At 36.2% G+C, this 20,352-nt stretch overlaps 1 protein-coding gene and 1 long non-coding RNA gene across 6 annotated transcripts in view; one reads left to right on the top strand and one right to left on the bottom strand.

Annotated features, from left to right (window-relative positions):
• The window catches only part of LOC143648730 (uncharacterized), a 55,061-nt gene extending 37,757 nt beyond the window's left edge, over nt 1–17,304 (bottom strand). Inside the window, exons 1-2 of one of the 3 annotated variants that reach the window (XR_013158751.1) lie at nt 17,119–17,304; nt 14,596–14,627 (exon numbers count right to left, since the gene is read on the bottom strand). This is a non-coding gene — a long non-coding RNA (uncharacterized LOC143648730). The remainder of the gene's footprint in view (nt 1–14,595; nt 14,628–17,118) is intronic. The other 2 variants (XR_013158752.1, XR_013158750.1) reach the window with 2 other exon arrangements.
• The window catches only part of DYRK1A (dual specificity tyrosine phosphorylation regulated kinase 1A), a 200,351-nt gene that overhangs the window by 74,651 nt on the left and 105,348 nt on the right, over nt 1–20,352 (top strand). Inside the window, exon 1 of one of the 3 annotated variants that reach the window (XM_077119085.1) lies at nt 16,124–17,475. The exons of the other annotated variants lie outside the window; for them this stretch is intronic. The gene's annotated coding sequence lies outside the window, so the exon portion shown is untranslated. Of the gene's footprint in view, nt 1–16,123; nt 17,476–20,352 lie in introns of those variants that run through there. 3 annotated transcript variants of the gene reach the window in all.

Raw genomic sequence — 20,352 nt, 5'->3', positions numbered from 1 at the left:
GGGTCCATAGTAAGTTCTGAAGGGATTAGAGCCAGTGGATCTCTATGAATTCTCAAAACTAATCAGTTGAAGCTCAGTTCTTGGCTAAGTCCCCACTTTAGGGTGACACTGCTGGCAAGAGTCCAGATTAAGTTAGAGACAAATGGGGACAGAAAAAAAAGGTCAGATAAATGTGAGGGAAGGTAAAGTGCAGGAGTTCTCTCTCATTCATGAGGCTGTGTATGAATACATATACAGTATGTATATATATACTTCCTGAAATGAGAAAGAATACTTTTATCAAAGTCAGGAAAGCTATTCTGACCTACCCAAGTCTCCTAAAAGTTTTTTATTTCACATAATAATGAGCATCATATAAGAATTACAGTCAAAATCTCTACAGTTTTTGAGAGAAAAAAGGAATAAGGATCAGAATAATGGCTCTGTAGACAAAAGAAAGAATGTCCACAAAATGGATGACAACTATAACCTAATGTTTCAAAACAAACCCAAAGAAAGTTTGAAAATGATGCAAAATGAAAGAGCAACATAAATCTGAATAAGGAAAATTTGGGAATTGTAATAACTCAGGAAGGAGAAATAAAAGAAAAACATCATTTCAGAAATGAAGGCTAAACTAGAAGGAACTTGAGAGTGAAAAAACAAAATAGAAAATTCCTATAGAAAATTAGATGAATAGGAACAAAATGTTTAAATAAAAAAGAAACAAAGAAGAATAGACATTTTTCAGAGGAAGTGACAGTTATTAAAGGCACGGAAAGAAGTAATGAATCTCTGAAGAAGAACCACAGTACAGATGAAACAAATACTAATAATTTTAACACTAAAATTTTCTGAAAGTAAAAGAAAAAATTGCCACTACATTTGGAAATGACATGTTGTGTTGTGTACCTGGGAAAAATTGAACCAGAAATGCCCAGTATGTAGACATTGGACTTTATTGGACAGTTATTGGACATTGAAGAAAAAAAAGACTTCTTTGGGCATCTAGGAACAAAGACCTCAGTTATTATTCAGGGGAAGAATGTTAGGTTATCATCTAATTTTCTTTCTTTTTTTTTTTTCCACATGGGCAGGCACTGGGAATGGAACCCGGGTCCTCTGGCATGGCAGGCGAGCATTCTTGCCTGCTGAGTCACCGTGGCCTGCCCTACCATCTAATTGTAGACTTCAGTGCTTCATGCCAAAAAGCAGAGGAGTAGTATCTGATTTACTCAGGGAAGCAAATGAGAGCCTAGAGTTTTATATCCAGCTAAATTGACTTACAAGTATAAAGATTGCCAACAAAATGTTATGAATACAAGTAAGAATTTGGGGAGTATTGTTCCTATGACTATTTATGGGAGTATTGTTCCTATGACTATTTTTGTACTAGAGAACAAACCAGATAAACTACAAAACCTGGAGGAACGTTGATATACGGGGAGCATTACATAGGTCTTTACTTGTAGAACTTAGACTAAATGACAGTTATATGTGAGAATGTGTGTCTATATGTAATGGCCACATTCTCTGCAATGAAGATACAGTACAATTAATTGAAAAGTAAAAGAATCAGATTACTGATTGCTTTATAGCTAATAACTGAGGGTAAAAGGATATTATTTCAAATGAGATGCTGTGGAAAGAGGAAGGAAATCGGTAAAAAATAATTACTAGCTAAATTCCAGTGTTGTTCCTAAGTAGGTGCTAGGATGCAACCCCCAGGAGTGTGGCCCAGAGCCCCTACTTCTAACCTGCATGTTTGGGCTTTGTTACTTATTGCAGATAAGTTTTTCAGTTTGTCATTTGAATTTTAATTTTGTTCATAGTATCTTTTTATAAGGAGCTTTATGTTTTTGTTTAGAAAGATTAGATTTTTTAATCATTAGTGCTATGCCTGGAATATAGTAGATTCTCACATATTTGCTGAATATGCAAGAATAAATCTATTAATGATCTGTTGATGGTGGTGCCCTTTTATTTTGTGTAATATTTTCTCCTTTTAAAGAGATTGCCAAGGGCTTTGTAAATAATTTACACTTTAGTTCTGATTTGATATAATAATATCAGTATTGCTTGTCTGGAAAAACCTGTGGAAGTAATCATTGCCTTAAAAAAAAGAACATTTATCTTAAGCAAAAATGAGTTGTGAAGAATGTGTATTATTGACAGTGATTTGAATTGCAGATTCAAGTGAGATGAAATACCGGTTTTGCTCTAGGAATAGTTTGATAGAGTTTGAGTTTTGTATTTTTAGAAAATAGATTTAGCCATTGTTTAAAAAATTATAAATTTTGGTTCCACTTAAGATCAACTATTTTTAAAAGGAAAATCCAAACTAAAATCTGATGTAAAAAGTTGTTAATGCTTAAGGTTTGGATTGTGTGGATCAGTGCCTAAAAAGGCTTAATTTGAAATTTTACTTCTTTCTAATACCCTGTCTCCCTTTTCTTTGGTGGTGCCTCTTTATTTAGTATAGGCCTATTTATCTCTTATTCTAGTTTTTTTTATAGAAAAGAATTGAAATCCATATTATTGAATGGATCTTTTTAGAAACACAAGTTCACTTCCAGTTTTATAAACCATCCACAAAATGTGTTATACAGAATGAAGTTCTCAAAGAGCAGACACTTCAGAATGTAAACATTTATCTTGTTAGTTCAAACCTAGATCTTCTTTGTATTAAGTTACAAAGTTGTTGAATGCATGTTCTTTCTGTAGCCTACTGGTTATAAACCAGTCTTTTTTCTCCTCAACTAGCATAGCAGTACTGCTTTCCAGGTCCTGCTTAACTACATGTTAAATTCAGATTTATACTTTTCTTCCATATTAAGTATTCGCCATTTATTTACATGCAACATGTTAGTAAAATTTAATCCATTCAGGAAGTAAAAAACAAACCATGAATTTTCCTTTTCCTGATGCCCACTACCTAGAGGTAACCCATTTTAATCTTTCAATTTTTTAATTCTTCTCTTGGTTACTTCCATCACTTAAAATACAGTAATGTCTTTACAGCTGTTTTGATATATCATTAATAAAACTATTGACTACTCTTTGGAAAAGATGAAACCAAACAGTCCCTGTGCTACTTCTTTCCTTGCCAATTTCTCCTATTCTTTAAACATTTTTTTCAGTTGATTCACATTAAAATTTTATGAAATTGATTTCGGCTTCTTGCTTAACCTATTAGTTATAGACAATTTCTCTGTTAAAAAATTGTTTTTATTGTAGTAACATGTATACAATACAAAATTTCCTGTTTAAACCACTCATTGTACAGTTCAGTAATACTTACATTCACAATATTGTGCCACGAGCATTACCATCTACTTCCAAAACTTTGATGGTTAAAAAAAAAAAGAGCTTTATCCAGTAAGCAATAAATCCACATTCTCCTCCTTCTCCCCCAAATCCCTGGCAGCCTGTGCTCTACTTTCTGTCTCTATGAATTTGGTTATTCTAGTTATTTCGTATTAGTGAAATCATACTATATTTGTCTTTCGTGTCTGGGTTATTTTATTCAACATGATGTCTTCAAGGATCATGTTGTTGCGTGTAATAACAGTTACTTTATGCATATATGGTATTTTGTATATCCAGTTCATCTATTGTTGGACACTTGGGTTGCTTCCCCCTTTTGGCTATTGTGAATAATGCTGTTGTGGACATTGGTGTGAAAATACACATTCAAGTCTCTGTTTTCAGTTCTTTTGGGTATATACTTGGAAGTGAAATGCTGGAATCATATGGAAATCTATATTTTAGGAACCACCAAACTCTTTACACAGTGATAGCACCATTTTATATTCCCACCAACCATGTGGGAAGGCTCTTATTTCTTTGCATCTTTCCCATCACTTGTTTTTTTTTTTTTTTTTTTAAACAACAGTTTCTGTGTTTTAAAAGTCATCCTGGTGGATGTGAAGTATTGTCTTTTGATTTTGATTTGCATTTTCTCTAATGGCTAATGATTTTGAGCATGTTTTCATGTGCCTATTGGCTATTTGCATACCTTACTTGGAGAGATGTCTTTTCAAGTCCTTGTCCATTTTAAAATTGGGTTTTCTTTATGTTGTTGAGTTGTAGCAAATCTTTATTTATTATAGCTTTTTACTCTTACAGGATATATGGTTTCCAAATATTTTCTCCCATTCTCTAGGTTTTTCCACTTTTTTGGACAATGTCCTTTAATGCACAGAAGTTTAAATTTTTATCAAATTCAATCTATTTATGTTTTTCTTTTGTTATTCATGCTTTTGGTGTCATATCTATAAGAATCCGTTGCTTACTACTGGGTCTTGAAGATTTTCCCCTGTGTTTTCTTCTCAAAGTTTTATGGTTTTAGCTCTTATTAGGCAATTTCTCCTGATTTCCCATGATATGAAATATGAAGGCTTTTGTACTCTTTTTATTTCTTTCTCCTTGCAGCCTTCACCCAGTGGACAGTTATTTTAAAATTTTATATATATATATATGAAATAATTTTAAAATTATACATACACTCACACACCTTTCCTTAACTATAATTAAATTCCATACCTTTGCCTTGAGGTTCTTTTGAAAATTGAAAACAAAGCTATACTGGAAAAATGCATAGTGTATTGGGACCCATACAGGATGATATGATACAGTGTCACTAAGTTTGTTCTGCTTGTAGGAGAAATGTTAAAACTGGGATGTAGGTGTAGTGCAATGTAATGATGATTTTTTAAAAATGATTTAATTGTGTTATGCATTCAGTTTTCACTAGGAAATTAAAAAAAAATCTTGGAGGCAGAATAGTTGTTTATGACACTTGCCATCGTTGGTATTAATGATAAACACCTGTGACATTTGTATCCCCATCCAAGAACCAGAAGTTCCTTTGCTTCATCAGCTTCTCTCCCAATTGAGAGGGCTGAGATCAGAGTAGGTATTTGTGGGTGAGACATGTGGACCGACAGGATTTAGTTTACTGTGGGTGAGAGTTGGGGCTCTGGCAGGAAAGGAAGACTTCCCTTTTCCAGTGCCAAATTGAGGAAACCCCATCAAGAGTACGGAGAGTGGTGCTATTGTGCCTGTAGCCCACTAGGCAGGTGCCTTTGTATCTTTACAGGGCATTTCTTTGGCTTCAGCAGAGGGCCACTGCTCATCGGTGTCTGAGGGGCTGGGGCATGACTGTGCTGTAGAGACTTTTTAGAGCAGTTGGGAAGACTGACAGTACAGTAGAAATTGTTTAATAAGTCATACCAAACTCTGTCCCTCACTTCCACTCCAATTTTCCGTTCCCACCAGAATGGCACTTCCTCTTCTGCTGTCATTCTTGGTGCCAGTTTTCAGCTCTAGGTCTTTGAGTTTCCTTTAATTATTGGCAAAATCCCATTGGCCTTTTGTCTTCCAGAAAGCTGTCAGAATCTTTGATTCACTGGTATGTCTCCATCCCATGCTTTTAATTAATTCATTTCATTTTGGAATTGTTTACTGCTGTTTTGGTGGGTATTGTGGTGGGCAGCCAAGTCTCTCACCTTGACCTGGATATCTATCTAGTGTTCTAGATTTTACCTTGCTAGAATCATTTTATTCTCCCAATTTATATAACTTCACTTCTATGTGTGGTGTTGGCACCTTCTTGCCCTTAGGCATAAAGGACTTTTTCAAGTATTGTCCCCATCGTGGTTATCCATGGTTCTCTATTTATCAGTGAATTCTGCTAATAAAAGAATTAGCTGGACTTTGGTGTTCTCAATTAAAAGTTCCTGCTATTTTCTTTTAGCATGCTGCTTAAAGTTACCCATGTGAGAAGCAGCTTTGTTGCAAGTCAACACCTGTCAGTCAGTTTCTGCCTTTGTGACTTGCCTTGGGTTCTGTTTTCTCTAGCTTTATCCTGTCAAAGTGTGTTGCTCATTACCTCCTCATGGGCAGACACATACCCTACACATGTTACCTTGGTTTCAGCTGCTTTGGATGATGACTGCTTATCTCTTTCAGGTGCTTCTTGCCCAAGGCTCTTGAAAGTGAATTTTCTTTATTGTCTGTTTTTTAAGTCATACCAACCAAATTTATTTGTTACCTCCCAAATTTGTTTAATCTGTCGACCTGTGTTTGTATGGTATGGAAATTGACAAGAAACTACTCAATGCAATTTGTATAGAAAAATATGTTTAAGAAAGATGAAACCATATTTTCTTGCCCTGGTAAGTATAGTTAAATTTTTTAAAAACAGCATTTTTTAGCTCTAATTTTGATTTGCAAGAGTTTTTTAGTAACATATTTTTAATTATGATAGCATTTATCTAAATAAAGTCTTGATCAGTCAGCTTTTAAGCAAAATTATATTTAATATGCTACAGAATATTCATAATGTTCAAGGGTTTTTTGTTTTTGGGGGAGGGGGGGACGGGAGTGTTGGGCAGGATAGGACCATTCAAATCCAGACATAAGTTAGTTGATACATAAGAGTCAAGGACAGTTCAAAACTCCTGGGATTGGCTGGGACCTGGCATTAAGGGATTGAGAAAGCCTTGACCAAAAGGGAAAGGAGAGAAATGAGACAAAGTTTCAATGAGTGAGAGATTTCAAGCTGAGTCAAGAGGTTATCCTGCAGGTTATTCTTACCCATTATATAGATATCCCCTTTTAGTTTATGGTGTATTGGAGTGACTAGAGGGAAGTACCAGAAATTGTTGAGCTGTGTTCCAGTAGCCTTGATTCTTTTTTCTTTTTTTAATTGACGGAAAAAAAGAAATTAACCCAACATTTAGAAATCATACCGTTCTACATATGCAATCAGTAATTCTTTTTTTTATTATTAATTAACGGAAAAAAAGAAATTAACCCAACATTTAGAAATCATACCATTCTACATATGCAATCAGTAATTCTTAACATCATCACATAGATGCATGATCATCGTTTCTTAGTACATTTGCATCGGTTTAGAAGAACTAGCAACACAACAGAAAAAGATATAGAATGTTAATATAGAGAAAAAAATAAAAGTAATAATAATAGTAAAAAAAAAAACAACAACCTATAGCTCAGATGCAGCTTCATTCAGTGTTTTAACATGATTACTTTACAATTAGGTATTATTGTGGTGTCCATTTTTGAGTTTTTGTATCTGGTCCTGTTGCAGAGTCTGTATCCCTTCAGCCCCAATTACCCATTATCTTACCCTGTTTCTAACTCCTGCTGGACTCTGTTACCAATGACATATTCCAAGTTTATTCTCGAATGTCGGTTCACATCAGTGGGACTGTACAGTATTTGTCCTTTAGTTTTTGGCTAGACTCACTCAGCATAATATTCTCTAGGTCCATCCATGTTATTACATGCTTCATAAGTTTATCCTGCCTTAAAGCTGCATAATATTCCATCGTATGTATATACCACAGTTTGTTTAGCCACTCTCCTGTTGATGGACATTTTGGCTGTTTCCATGTCTTTGCAATTGTAAATAACGCTGCTATAAACATTGGTGTGCAAATGTCCGTTTGTGTCTTTGCCCTTAAGTCCTTTGAGTAGATACCCAGCAATGGTATTGCTGGGTCGTATGGCAATTCTATATTCAGCTTTTTGAGGAACCGCCAAACTGCCTTCCAGAGTGGTTGCACCATTTGACATTCCCACCAACAGTGGATAAGTGTGCCTCTCTCTCCGCATCCTCTCCAGCACTTGTCATTTTCTGTTTTGTTGATAATGGCCATTCTGGTGGGTGTGAGATAATATCTTATTGTGGTTTTGATTTGCATTTCTCTAATGGCCAGGGACATTGAGCATCTCTTCATGTGCCTTTTGGCCATTTGTATTTCTTCTTCTGGTAGGTGTCTGTTCAAGTCTTTTTCCCATTTTGTAATTGGGTTGGCTGTCTTTTTGTTGTTGAGTTGAACAATCTCTTTATAAATTCTGGATACTAGACCTTTATCTGCTATGTCATTTCCAAATATTGTCTCCCATTGTGTAGGCTGTCTTTCTACTTTCTTGATGAAGTTCTTTGATGCACAAAAGTGTTTAATTTTGAGGAGCTCCCATTTATTTATTTATTTCTTCAGTGCTCTTGCTTTAGGTTTAAGGTCCAGAAAACCACCTCCAATTGTAAGTTTCATAAGATATCTCCCTACATTTTCCTCTAACTGTTTTATGGTCTTAGACCTAATGTTTAGATCTTTGATCCATTTTGAGTTAACTTTTGTATAAGGTGTGAGATATGGGTCTTCTTTCATTCTTTTGCATATGGATATCCAGTTCTCTAGGCACCATTTATTGAAGAGACTGCTCTGTCCCAGGTGAGTTGGCTTGACTGCGTTATCAAAGATCAAATGTCCATAGATGAGAGGGTCTATATCTGAGCACTCTATTCGATTCCATTGGTCGATATATCTATCTTTATGCCAATACCATGCTGTTTTGACCACTGTGGCTTCATAATATGCCTTAAAGTCAGGCAGCGCTAGACCTTCAGCTTCGTTTTTTTTCCTCAAGATGTTTTTAGCAATTTGGGGCACCCTGCCCTTCCAGATAAATTTGCTTATTGGTTTTTCTATTTCTGAAAATTAAGTTGTTGGGATTTTGATTGGTATTGCATTGAATCTGTAAATCAATTTAGGTAGGATTGACATCTTAACTATATTTAGTCTTCCAATCCATGAACACGGTATGCCCTTCCATCTGTTTAGGTCTTCTGTGATTTCTTTTAGCAGTTTTTTGTAGTTTTATTTATATAGTTTTTTTGTCTCTTTAGTTAAATTTATTCCTAGGTATTTTATTCTTTTAGTTGCAATTGTAAATGGGATTCGTTTCTTGATTTCCCCCTCCGCTTGTTCATTGCTAGTGTATAGAAATGCTACAGATTTTTGAATGTTGATCTTGTAGCCTGCTACTTTGCTGTACTCATTTATTAGCTCTAGTATTTTGTTGTGGATTTTTCCGGGTTTTCGACATATAGTATTATATCGTCTGCAAACAGTGATAGTTTTACTTCTTCCTTTCCAATTTTGATGCCTTGTATTTCTTTTTCTTGTCTAATTGTTCTGGCTAGAACCTCCAACACGATGTTGAATAATAGTGGTGATAATGGACATCCTTGTCTTGTTCCTGATCTTAGGGGGAAAGTTTTCAATTTTTCCCCATTGAGGATGATATTAGCTGTGGGTTTTTCATATATTCCCTCTATCATTTTAAGAAAGTTCCCTTGTATTCCTGTCTTTTGAAGTGATTTCAACAGGAAAGGATGTTGAAACTTGTCAAATGCCTTCTCTGCATCAATTGAGATGATCATGTGATTTTTCTGCTTTGATTTGTTGATATGATATATTACATTAATTGATTTTCTTATGTTGAACCATCCTTGCATACCTGGGATGAATCCTACTTGGTCATGATGTATAATTCTTTTAATGTGTTGTTGGATTCGATTTGCTAGAATTTTATTGAGGATTTTTGCATCTATATTCATGAGAGAGATTGGTCTGTAGTTTTCTTTTTTTGTAATATCTTTGCCTGGTTTTGGTATGAAGGTGATGTTGACTTCATAGAATGAATTAGGTAGTTTTCCCTCCACTTCGATTTTTTTGAAGAGTTTGAGGAGAGTAGGTACTAATTCTTTCTGGAATGTTTGATAGAATTCACATGTGGAGCCGTCTGGTCCTGGGCTTTTCTTTTTAGGAAGCTTTTGAATGACTAATTCGATCTCTTTACTTGTGATTGGTTTGTTGAGGTCATCTATTTCTTCTTGAGTCAAAGTTGGTTGTTCATGTCTTTCCAGGAACCCGTCCATTTCATCTAAATTGTTGTATTTATTAGCATAAAGTTGTTCATAGTATCCTGTTATTACCTCCTTTATTTCTGTGAGGTCAGTAGTTATGTCTCCTCTTCCATTTCTGATCTTATTTATTTGCATCCTCTCTCTTCTTCTTTTTGTCAGTCTTGCTAAGGGCCCATCAATCTTATTGATTTTCTCATAGAACCAACTTCTGGTCTTATTGATTTTCTGTATTGTTTTCATGTTTTCAATTTCATTTATTTCTGCTCTAATCTTTGTTATTTCTTTCCTTTTGCTTGCTTTGGGATTAGTTTGCTGTTCTTTCTCCAGTTCTTCCAAGTGGACAGTTAATTCCTGCATTTTTGCCTTTTCTTCTTTTCTGATATAGGCATTTAGGGCAATAAATTTCCCTCTTAGCACTGCCTTTGCTGCGTCCCATAAGTTTTGATATGTTGTGTTTTCATTTTCATTCGTCTCGAGGTATTTACTAATTTCTCTTGCAATTTCTTCTTTGACCCACTTGTTGTTTAAGAGTGTGTTGTTGAGCCTCCACGTATTTGTGAATTTTCTGGCACTCCGCCTATTATTGATTCCCAACTTCATTCCTTTATGATCCGAGAAAGTGTTGTGTATGATTTCAATCTTTTTCAATTTGTTAAGACTTGTTTTGTGACCCAGCATATGGTCCATCTTTGAGAATGATCCATGAGCATTTGAGAAAAAGGTGTATCCTGCTGTTGTGGGATGTAATGTCCTATAAATGTCTGTTAAGTGTAGCTCATTTATAGTAATATTCAGAATCTCTATTTCTTTATTGATCCTCTGTCTAGATGTTCTGTCCATTGCTGAGAGTGGTGAATTGAAGTCTCCAACCATTATGGTATATGTGTCTATTTCCCTTTTTAGTGTTTGCAGTGTATTCCTCACGTATTTTGGGGCATTCTGGTTCGGTACGTAAATATTTATGATTGTTATGTCTTCTTGTTTAATTGTTCCTTTTATTAGTAGATAGTATCCTTCTTTTTCTCTTTTAACTGTTTTACATTTGAAGTATAATTTGTTGGATATTAGTATAGCCACTCCTACTCTTTTCTGGTTGTTATTTGCATGAAATATCTTTTTCCAATCTTTCACTTTCAACCTATGTTTATCTTTGGGTCTAAGATGTGTTTCCTGTAGACAGCATATAGAAGGATCCTGTTTTTTTAATCCATTCTGCCAGTCTATGTCTTTTGATTGGGGAATTCAGTCCATTAACATTTAGAGTTATTACTGTTTGGATAATATTTTCCTCTACCATTTTGCCTTTTGTATTATATGTATCATATCTGACTTTCCTTCTTTCTACACTCTTCTCCATGTCTCTCTCTTCGGTCTTTTTGTATCTGACTCTAGTGCTCCCTTAGTATTTCTTGCAGAGTTGGTCTCTTGGTCACAAATTCTCTCAGTGACTTTTTGTCTCAGAATGTTTTAATTTCTCCCTCATTTTTGAAGGACAATTTTGCTGAATATAGAAGTCTTGGTTGGCAGTTTTTCTCTTTCAGTAATTTAAATATATCATCCCACTGTCTTCTAGCTTCCATGGTTTCTGCTGAGAAATCTACACATAGTCTTATTGGGTTTCCCTTGTATGTGATGAATTGTTTTTCTCTTGCTGCTTTCAAGATCCTCTCTTTCTCTTTGACCTCTGACATTCTAACTAGTAAGTGTCTTGGAGAACGCCTATTTGGGTCTAATCTCTTTGGGGTGCGCTACACTTCTTGGATCTGTAATTTTAGGTCTTTCATAAGAATTGGAAAATTTTCAGTGATAATTTCTTCCAGTAGTTTTTCTCCTCCTTTTCCCTTCTCTTCTCCTTCTGGGACACCCACAACACGTATGTTTGTGCGGTTCATATTGTCCTTGAATTCCCTGATCCGCTGTTCAAATTTTTCCATTCTTTTCCCGATAGTTTCTGTTTCTTTTTGGAATTCAGATATGCCATCCTCCAAATCACTAATTCTATCTTCTGTCTCTTTAAATCTATCATTGTAGGTATCCATTGTTTTTTCCATCTTTTCTACTTTATCCTTCACTTCCATAAGTTGTGTGATTTGTTTTTTCAGTTTTTCTTTTTCTTCTTTTTGTTCAGCCCATGTCTTCTTCATGTCTTCCCTCAATTATCGATTTCGTTTTTGAAGAGGTTTTCCATTTCTGTTCGTGTATTCAGCATTAGTTGTCTCAGCTCCTGTATCTCATTTGAACTATTGGTTTGTTCCTTTGACTGGGCCATATTTTCAATTTTCTGAGCCTGATCCGTTATCTCCTGCTGGCGTCTGGGCATTTATTCAGATTTCTCTTGGTGTTGGACCCAACAGGTTGAAAGATTTTTCTGTGAAATCTCTGGGTTCTGTTTTTCTTATCCTGCCCAGTAGGTGGCGCTCGTGGCACACGTTTGTCTGCGGCTCCCACCAGTAAAAGGTGCTGTGGGTTCTTTAACTTTGGAAAACTCTTGCCGTGGGGGAGGTTCAGCAGCCGAAGCATCTTGGAAGAGTGCCAGCTGGCCTAGGGGTCCGAACGCGGGATGGGTCGCCGGCCGCCGCAACCCGGGAGAGCGTCCGTCCGAATTTCCTTGTCGTCCCAGGGCGCCGTGGCCCGGGAAAGTGCACCGTTCCCAGCCGGACCGGGGAGTCACGTGTTTGGAAGGGACCCCCCCGGTCACCGTTGTCTGCGGTCTGGTGATTTCCGATCCAATTCTCTCAGTTGGTCCGGGGGGCCGCGCGTGGTGGGGGCGCCAGCCGCCGCGGCTTGAGGGGACCGTCTGCCGAATTCTGCCAGCTGGCCCAGGAAGGAGGAGGGGAGGGACTCCGGCCGCTTGCCGCCCCACCCGGTTAAGCCCACGCCCCTCGGCGATCTCACCAGAGCGGGTTCTCTCAGCCAGTCAGCCGTTCTAGGATGGGGTACGCTGTCTTTTTGATCTCTGTCGTGGCTCCGGGAGCTGTTCTGTATCGTTTCTACTCCCCTAGTAGCTGTTCTGGAAGAGGAAAGGTGAGGATGGCAAGGCTGTCGAGGACGGTGGCGGAGGTGCCGGTGAAGGTGGAAGATGGCACGGTGGTGGTTGGAGAGCCGCTGGAGTAGGAGGAGAAAGGGAAGGATAAGATGTCGGATGGAGAGCCACCGGAGCAGAAGGGGAAAGAGAAGGGCAAGATGGCGGTGGGAGTACCGGCGGAGAAGGTGGAAGAGGAGGGCTAGATGGCGGCGGGAGCGCTGGCGGAGAAGAGGGAAGAGGAGGGCTAGATGGCGCCGGGAGCGCCGGCGGAGAATGAGGAAGAGGAGGGCTAGATGGTGGCGGGAGCGCCTCCGGCGGAGAAAGAGGAAGAGGAGGGCTAGATGGCGGCGGGAGCGCCGGCAGAGAATGAGGAAGAGGAGGGCTAGATGGCGGCGGGAGCGCCAGCGGAGAAAGAGGAAGAGGTGGGCTAGATGGCGGCGGGAGCGCCGCCGGAGAAGGGGGAAGAGGAGGGCTAGGTGGCGGCGGGAGCACCGGCAGAGAAAGAGCCAGTAGCCTTGATTCTTGAAGACAATCGTATGATACAATTGTATGATACAGCTTTTACGATGTGAATGTGTGATTGTGAAAATCTTGTGTCTGATGCTTTTATCCAGGGTATGGACAGATGAGTAAAAAAATATGGATAATAAATAAATAGTAGGGGGAGATAAAGGATAAAATAAATTGGGTAGATGGAAATACTAGTGGTCAGTGAGGGGGAAGGGTAAGAGGTATAGTATGTGTGAGATTTTCTTTTTATTTCTTTTTCTGGAGTGATGCAAATGTTTTAAAAAATGATCATGGTTATGAATGCCCAACTATATTATGATATTGTGAGCCGTTGATTGTGTACCTCTATGGAATGTATGTCTGTAAAGATTTGTCAATAAAAATATTAAAAAAAAACAGTTCAAGATACAGAAATTTGGTTTTTAGACGTAAGTAACAGTTGACCCTCTAATTATATAAGCAGATTTACAAGAAGTAGGAGAAAGAGGTATCTGGATGGCTCTAAGTTTGAGAATGCAAATACTTCCTGGGCTCATTCTTTGGTGAAAGATGTCTGGGAAGACATTATAATATGTCAGTAGCCTCACTTTGTGAAATAAAATACTAAAACACTTGAGGTTGGGCAATGGTGGCTCCGTAGGCAGAGTTCTCACTTGCCATGCCGGAGACCTGGGTTCGATTCTCGGTGCCTGCCCACGCAAAAAAAACAAAAACAAAAAACAAACAAACAAACAAAAAACCCAGAAACAAAATACACTTGACCAGAGTAGTCACCCCAAATATTTTCAATATTTTTCCAACTTAGAAAAATAGCTTCAAATTAAAAAAGAAAAATACATTTTTATATTACTTGCTTTTTTTAAAATTATAAAGGTACATTATATTTTTCCCTTTTAAAATACAAAATTGTTGGCATGGAATGATTTGTCATTTAGGATAATCTTGGGTGATGCATTACTTTAAGAGCTACATTAAGTGAATAGGGGCTGTTTATAGCTCTCTAGCTTCAGTAACTTACAGATGAGAAGTTGCCAGTTATTCTAAATAAACTCCTTCTTACAAAATAGGGGGAGGCAAGCCTAATTGGAGTACTATATTTAAAGAATGTTAATGATTAATTATATACTTAAAAAACTTGTTTTCTATAGGAGGAATTCTAAAATACATTTTATGTAAAGATTATAATTTAGTGAATTAACTATTTTAAAACATTTTAAATGTTTAATTTCTGATATTAAACGTAGTACTACAACTTAAGTAGCTTTAAGAAAAAATTGAAGATAAGCTTAAAAGTTTAATTTCAGAATGCTGTTTTCACCAGAGTATCTATTACCAGGCAGATGATGTTTTCTTGTGTCTCTAGGCCTGAAAGGAAAATAAGAGTGTCTTTAGTTTTTTTTTTTTTCCTTCCTCTTCAAAGATGGGGAAATTTTGTGATGAAAAGAAAATGCTTAAGAGAGGGCTAGGAAATAATCCCAGTTTTACATTGAAAATCCCCTGTTTACTTCTATAGATTGGAAAACAGGCTGGGGTTTAGGATTGCTTTATTAAGGTAGAAGGGGAGAATAAAACAAACTTGAAACTGAAAGAACTAGCCAAAATATTAAAAATTCATGAGTTATTATTGATAAAAATTAATGAGATAAGGGTATGAATGAAGTTGCCTCAAAATCTTTCCATTTTATTTCTCCCCTTGTCTTTTTATCCATAGGAATTAAAGGAGGCTTCTCAGAATTCAGTAGTTCAAAAACATGCCAAATGTTGTTGAAAGCTTGAGGTAAACTGAGATTGAATCTTTTAGGGAATGGGTTACATCCTTTGGGTTAGAGAGTGATTTTCAAAGCTTTCTTCAACTTTGATCAGTTGATGGTGTAGATGATGACATGAGGAATGATTCTGACCTAACTGGCTTTGAAACCTTCTATCTAAATAAATTTTCATACAAACAAGAAACTGAGAGATGTATTGCTATTTACATCTATTGATTATTCATATACAGTGTTAGAAGATCATTTAGGAGGGCTTTGCTTTTTTCTTTTTATTTATTTAGAGAATACTTTATTAGTTTCTGTAATCAAACCCATGTAGATAAGACCTTACATATTTAATACAGTGTTACCCCTGTACAAATGGAAAAAAAATTAAGTTTAACCTTTCTTGACCAATATGGCTGTTAATTTCTGTACAGTGCAAACTCAACACGGTACAACTGGGATACTTTTTCCCAAGTTGACAACACAGCTAAAGTTTCCAAAAATTCAAATTATATAAAAAGACCAGTAGCAGTATCTTATGTATCAATAGCAGCAACAGCTTTTCCAGGTTCTGCTGTCATCTGAACAAAATTATAGAGACATCCAACACACTCCATTAAAAATAACAAACAAAAACCCAAAAGTCCCAGAAAACAGCAAGTTCTACTGCTGTTATGGTACCTGACACAATTTTTTATTAGCTTCTCAATCATCATCTAGAAAGAAAAAAATTCTAGACTAACGTCATTAAAAACAGGTCTGATACAGCAGGTTCACTACTATGTATCATAAAGCAGGTACAAGTTATTTTCCCATTCACAGAGGTATGATACAGTATTGTCCTACATCTATAATACTAGAGGATATAATTAAAAAGGCATTAAAGGGCTTTGATTTTTAACTGTGATTTTAACTTTCTAAAAGTGTAGTCTCTTTGTTTATAACAAGAGGTTAGCTTTAGGTGATTTTAAGTTTCCATGCAGCTTTAAATTTCTTCTTTTGTTGATACTTCTCACCCCCTAAGAAGCTGGCTCTTTCGGGTCTTGTTTTCAATGCGTTTTAAGTGCCTCAGTGATCCTTTAGCAAAAATATATATATATATATATATTTTTAGCAAAATATATATATATTTTTGCTAAAAATAAATATATATATATGGGAAGAATTAGAGGACACGTGCTTGGAGATGGTGGAAAAGTAGTGGCTTCGGTTTTCTTAAAGAGGGAAGGTAAATTGGAGCAGTAGAGAGCAGACCTTCGTGTTCTCATAGAACCCAGTGCTCATAATCTGCTCTGTCTTAATTCAATATATTTCATAAATTCTAGAAATCTTTCTGGAGACATTTACAGACATCATATTTTAAAATCATTAATTTTTCCATGGTATGGGATGAATTTACTCCATTTAGGAGATAATTGTTAGGATAGGTGGGACAGTTGATCTATTTAAAAATAAAACTGTATCTTTTCTAAGGCACAAATTGTAACTGTGTCTCCTTGACATATTTCAAAGCATTTCTCTGAATATGTGAGGTTAAAGAAGTTCTCTCAGTGACTAAGAAATGTCAGAATACTGATATTCTGTAGAACTGTCTTGGTAGCTGTTAGTGTGTACTGACAGAGTTTAAGTTCTTTTGTTTTATTCATTATTAGAAAATTTTATTTATGAAGATAATGTATTTATATTTTTCTTATATCTTAGTTGGACTTGGCCCCAGAATCTTAGTATTATTTACTTGGTTTCAATCTGCATTTTAAAAGCTCTATAGTTATTACTTGATTTGGATTGTATTTTAAAATTATTTTTGTAATTGTGTCATAATCGAAAACGTTATTTTCCTTCATCCTGACAAAGCTTATTTGAGAGACTTCAATGAACCATGCTTTCTTTTATGCTGGCTTTTTATTTCGTCTTTCCTTTATAGAATACAAATGCTTTGTAGGGTTTTACTAAAATGTAACATTTGAGAATTTACTTAAATGTATAGAAAGACATTTACATAACACTTCGAGTAGATGGAGGAAAAAGTTGAAATGCTGATGGCAGCCTATGTTAGAAAAACTCATAGTAAAACTTAAATTACAACAAATGCATTACTTTACCTTTATTCTGTGTATATTACCATTGGATGCCTTGGGAGTGAAATGTAGAATATGATCCTAATGCTTTACAGTTGCTGTTAATTTTTTTCTAAACCTGAAAGTGTTAACAGCAACTTGAAAATGTGACAAAGCTCAATTTCATTTCTTGTTTATTGCTTATTTTCCTATTGGACAATTGGAAGTAGCTGTACCGTGGCAACTAAAATAGGCTATTTGCATAACCTAATTTGATTGGCTAGCATTCTGACTAACAGTTCCAATCATATGGTGTGCGTTTAGTGGTAGGCTATGCTAATTACTGCTGTTGCTGGGGTTCAGGATGGTTCTGTGTGCTGTTCTGCTGCATTGTGTTGCCTGGTGAGAGACATTGATAAATGAGTATTTAATGATCTGCAGCAGTTCCCACTCACTGCGGGCAGGCGAATTTTAGAACAGAAGTGGAAATAAGGATTTAATTGTACTGTTAAATACCTGTAACCAAAATATATGTATTAAATTGTAAAAATTGAGTTGTCTGAAATCTTTAATTACTTTATAACATAAAAGGGAAATACTTTGACTTTGTCTCTTAAAATGTAGCTCTCAGGTAGCAGCACTATGAATAGGTTTTCTAAAACATTAACTAAAATTCCTATTTTTTTCCAGATTAGAAATAGTACCATTGTGATAAGTAGTATATTTTATTTTTCTCGTGATTTGGACCTTTTATTATGAGACTTTTTTTTTAATAAATTGGTGCAAGAAATGAAGCAGAATTTTATCTTGTACTGCCCATGTAATCTAGCAAATAGGGGCATAAACTTGAACCCCCAATTCGTGTTCTTCTGTTCAATTTGAAAGTCAGGTTCTTACTCACCACCTCCTGCTATATTATTACTTATCTAATTTAAGTCAGATGTTTTTTCTATTGCTTTTGTTCACTTTAGGTCTTTATTGAGTATTATTAGATGAGAGGTTCTTTGGGAAATATAAAACCCAATTCTTTGTTCAAGTAACATAAGAGACAAGGAATAAATAGATAAAAATGCGAGATAGCTTTCCAGAGTGTTCCATAAGGATTTATCTGGAAGGGTACAGGGAAAAAAAAAACGCTAGGAGTTTTGGGGATAAGGACATGGGAAACAGGTTGAGTAATCTGGGAAAGGCTTAAAGAGAAAGCCTTCTGTTTTGGTTTTAAATATGCTTTGGATTCGATAGCTGGAGAGTATTAGGAAGGAGAATGTTTTAGGATGGAGAATATATAACAATTGAACAAAAGCACAGTTTCTGGAGGTTTTCAGTTAACAAATGCAGGTGGCCACAGTTCATGGCTTCTGAAGTTTGAATTGGTTCAATATCAGCAGGTTGCTGTTCATTCCCTTAAGACAAGAGCTAGGCATTTTTCTGTACTGTGTTTGGCTTTTCTTCTGCTTGGGCTTTGTGGCATGCAAGATGCTGTTCACTTTTTCTATTGGTTGGTTACATCATAGGACTCTTTTACCTTCTTTCACCCCTCCCTCTTGGTTCTAAAGCATTTAAAGAAAGGGTGGCACCAAAAATAATCCTTCCAAATTTTGTTGTCTGCATTGTTTTCTGAAAGTTTGCCCCTTTAATTGTCTATTATTTAAGTGCCTACTTAAATCAGACAGACAAGCTAATTGAACAATCATATAGCTTTCCAAAGAATGAAAACCAAAATTCAGTCAACATTGAATATTAATTATATTTTCTTAGACATATATACCAAAGATATATTCTAAAATTAATTTACCAGAGTACTTTACTCATCTGCAGACCTAAAGGGACTTGTGTCCTTTTATATTTAACAGAACTTTATAATTTAACAGAGCTGGATGAGATAAGTCTTTAGATAATTTTATATCACATGGTGGAGTATCCATGGTGCTAGAGAAGTGGAAATTCAGAAGAGAGAACAATCCATTTTGGATTGGGCCTAGGGAAAGATCTTGGTGGTGATAATATTTTCTATGGTTTTAAGGAATGGATAGGATTTTAACAGGTGATGCAGTGAGCCTGCAGGGTGTGGAGGATGGTATGCAGGGTGAGGAGAGAGAGGCCTAATTAGAAAACTTTAGTTGACTGAGGTTGATAGTAAAGGAGAGTGCATTGCTGAGGGTTTAGAAGGTGGATAATAAAGACTTTGATGTTTTTCTTATAGAAAGTGGGCATTTAAAAATTCTTTACCACAGTGTGTCACAGCAGTTTTAAAAATGTGTACCCTCCATGAATGTTTAGAAATTTCAAAATAGACATTTCTTTGATTTCCAGAATATGAAATATTATATTGAATAATTCCAGGGTGTTTTATATAAGCCACTGGAAGGTTTGAGTTGCCAGCACCTGAGCTGGGATACTGGACTCTGTAGGAGAAGCAGATTTAGGGGAGAGGTAGTTGGTGATAAAGGGTCAAGTTTAAGATGGGTTAAAACTTTTAACAGGTTTGTTTATTTATTTACCTTTTTAAATTGTATAATATAACATATATGCAAAGCAAGGAAAGAAAAAAGCAGTGCTTTCTTCAGAGCACTCTTCAACAAGTAGTTACAGGACAGATCCCAGAGTTTGTCATGAGCTACCACACATTGTCTGGAATTTTTTCCTTCTAGCTGCTCCAGAATATAGGAGGCCAGGAGGAATAAATATATTTTTTTAACATGGGCAGGCACTGGGAATCGAACCCGGGTCCTCTGGCATGGCAGGCAAGCGTCCTTGCCTGCTGAGAGCCACTGTGGCCTGGAATAAATATTTTTAATCATCACAATGATTAAAATAACATATATACAAAAAAGCTATAAATTTCAAAGCACAACACAACAATTAGTTGTAGAACGGATTTCAGAATTTGGTATAGCTTACAATTCTGCAATTTTAGTATTTTACTTTGAAGCTGCTCTAAATTACTGGAGACTACAAGAAATATCAGTTTAATGATTCAGCAATCATATTTGTTTATTAAACCCTACCTTCTCTGTATAATTCCACCATCACCTTTGATCTTTTTCTCATCTTTAAGGGTATTTGGATTATGGCCATTCTAACTCTTTCATGTTGGAAGGGGCTGTCAGTAATGTGGGGCAGGAAGATAAAACTAGTTTGTGTTCTGGAAAGTCGGGGTCCTCTACGTTTAAGGACTTAAGTGGTCCAGGGACTCATCTGGAGGTTGCTTAAGAGCAACCCCCAGAGTAGCCTCTCGACTCTATTTGAACTCTCTAGCACTGATACTTTATTAATTAC

The sequence above is a fragment of the Tamandua tetradactyla genome, chromosome 10 (assembly GCF_023851605.1).
Source record: "Tamandua tetradactyla isolate mTamTet1 chromosome 10, mTamTet1.pri, whole genome shotgun sequence".
In the NCBI taxonomy this organism is placed as follows: Eukaryota; Metazoa; Chordata; class Mammalia; order Pilosa; family Myrmecophagidae; genus Tamandua; species Tamandua tetradactyla.
The sequence above is the reverse complement of the archived record's forward strand: the minus strand, read 5'-3'. Positions and strand labels throughout refer to the sequence as shown.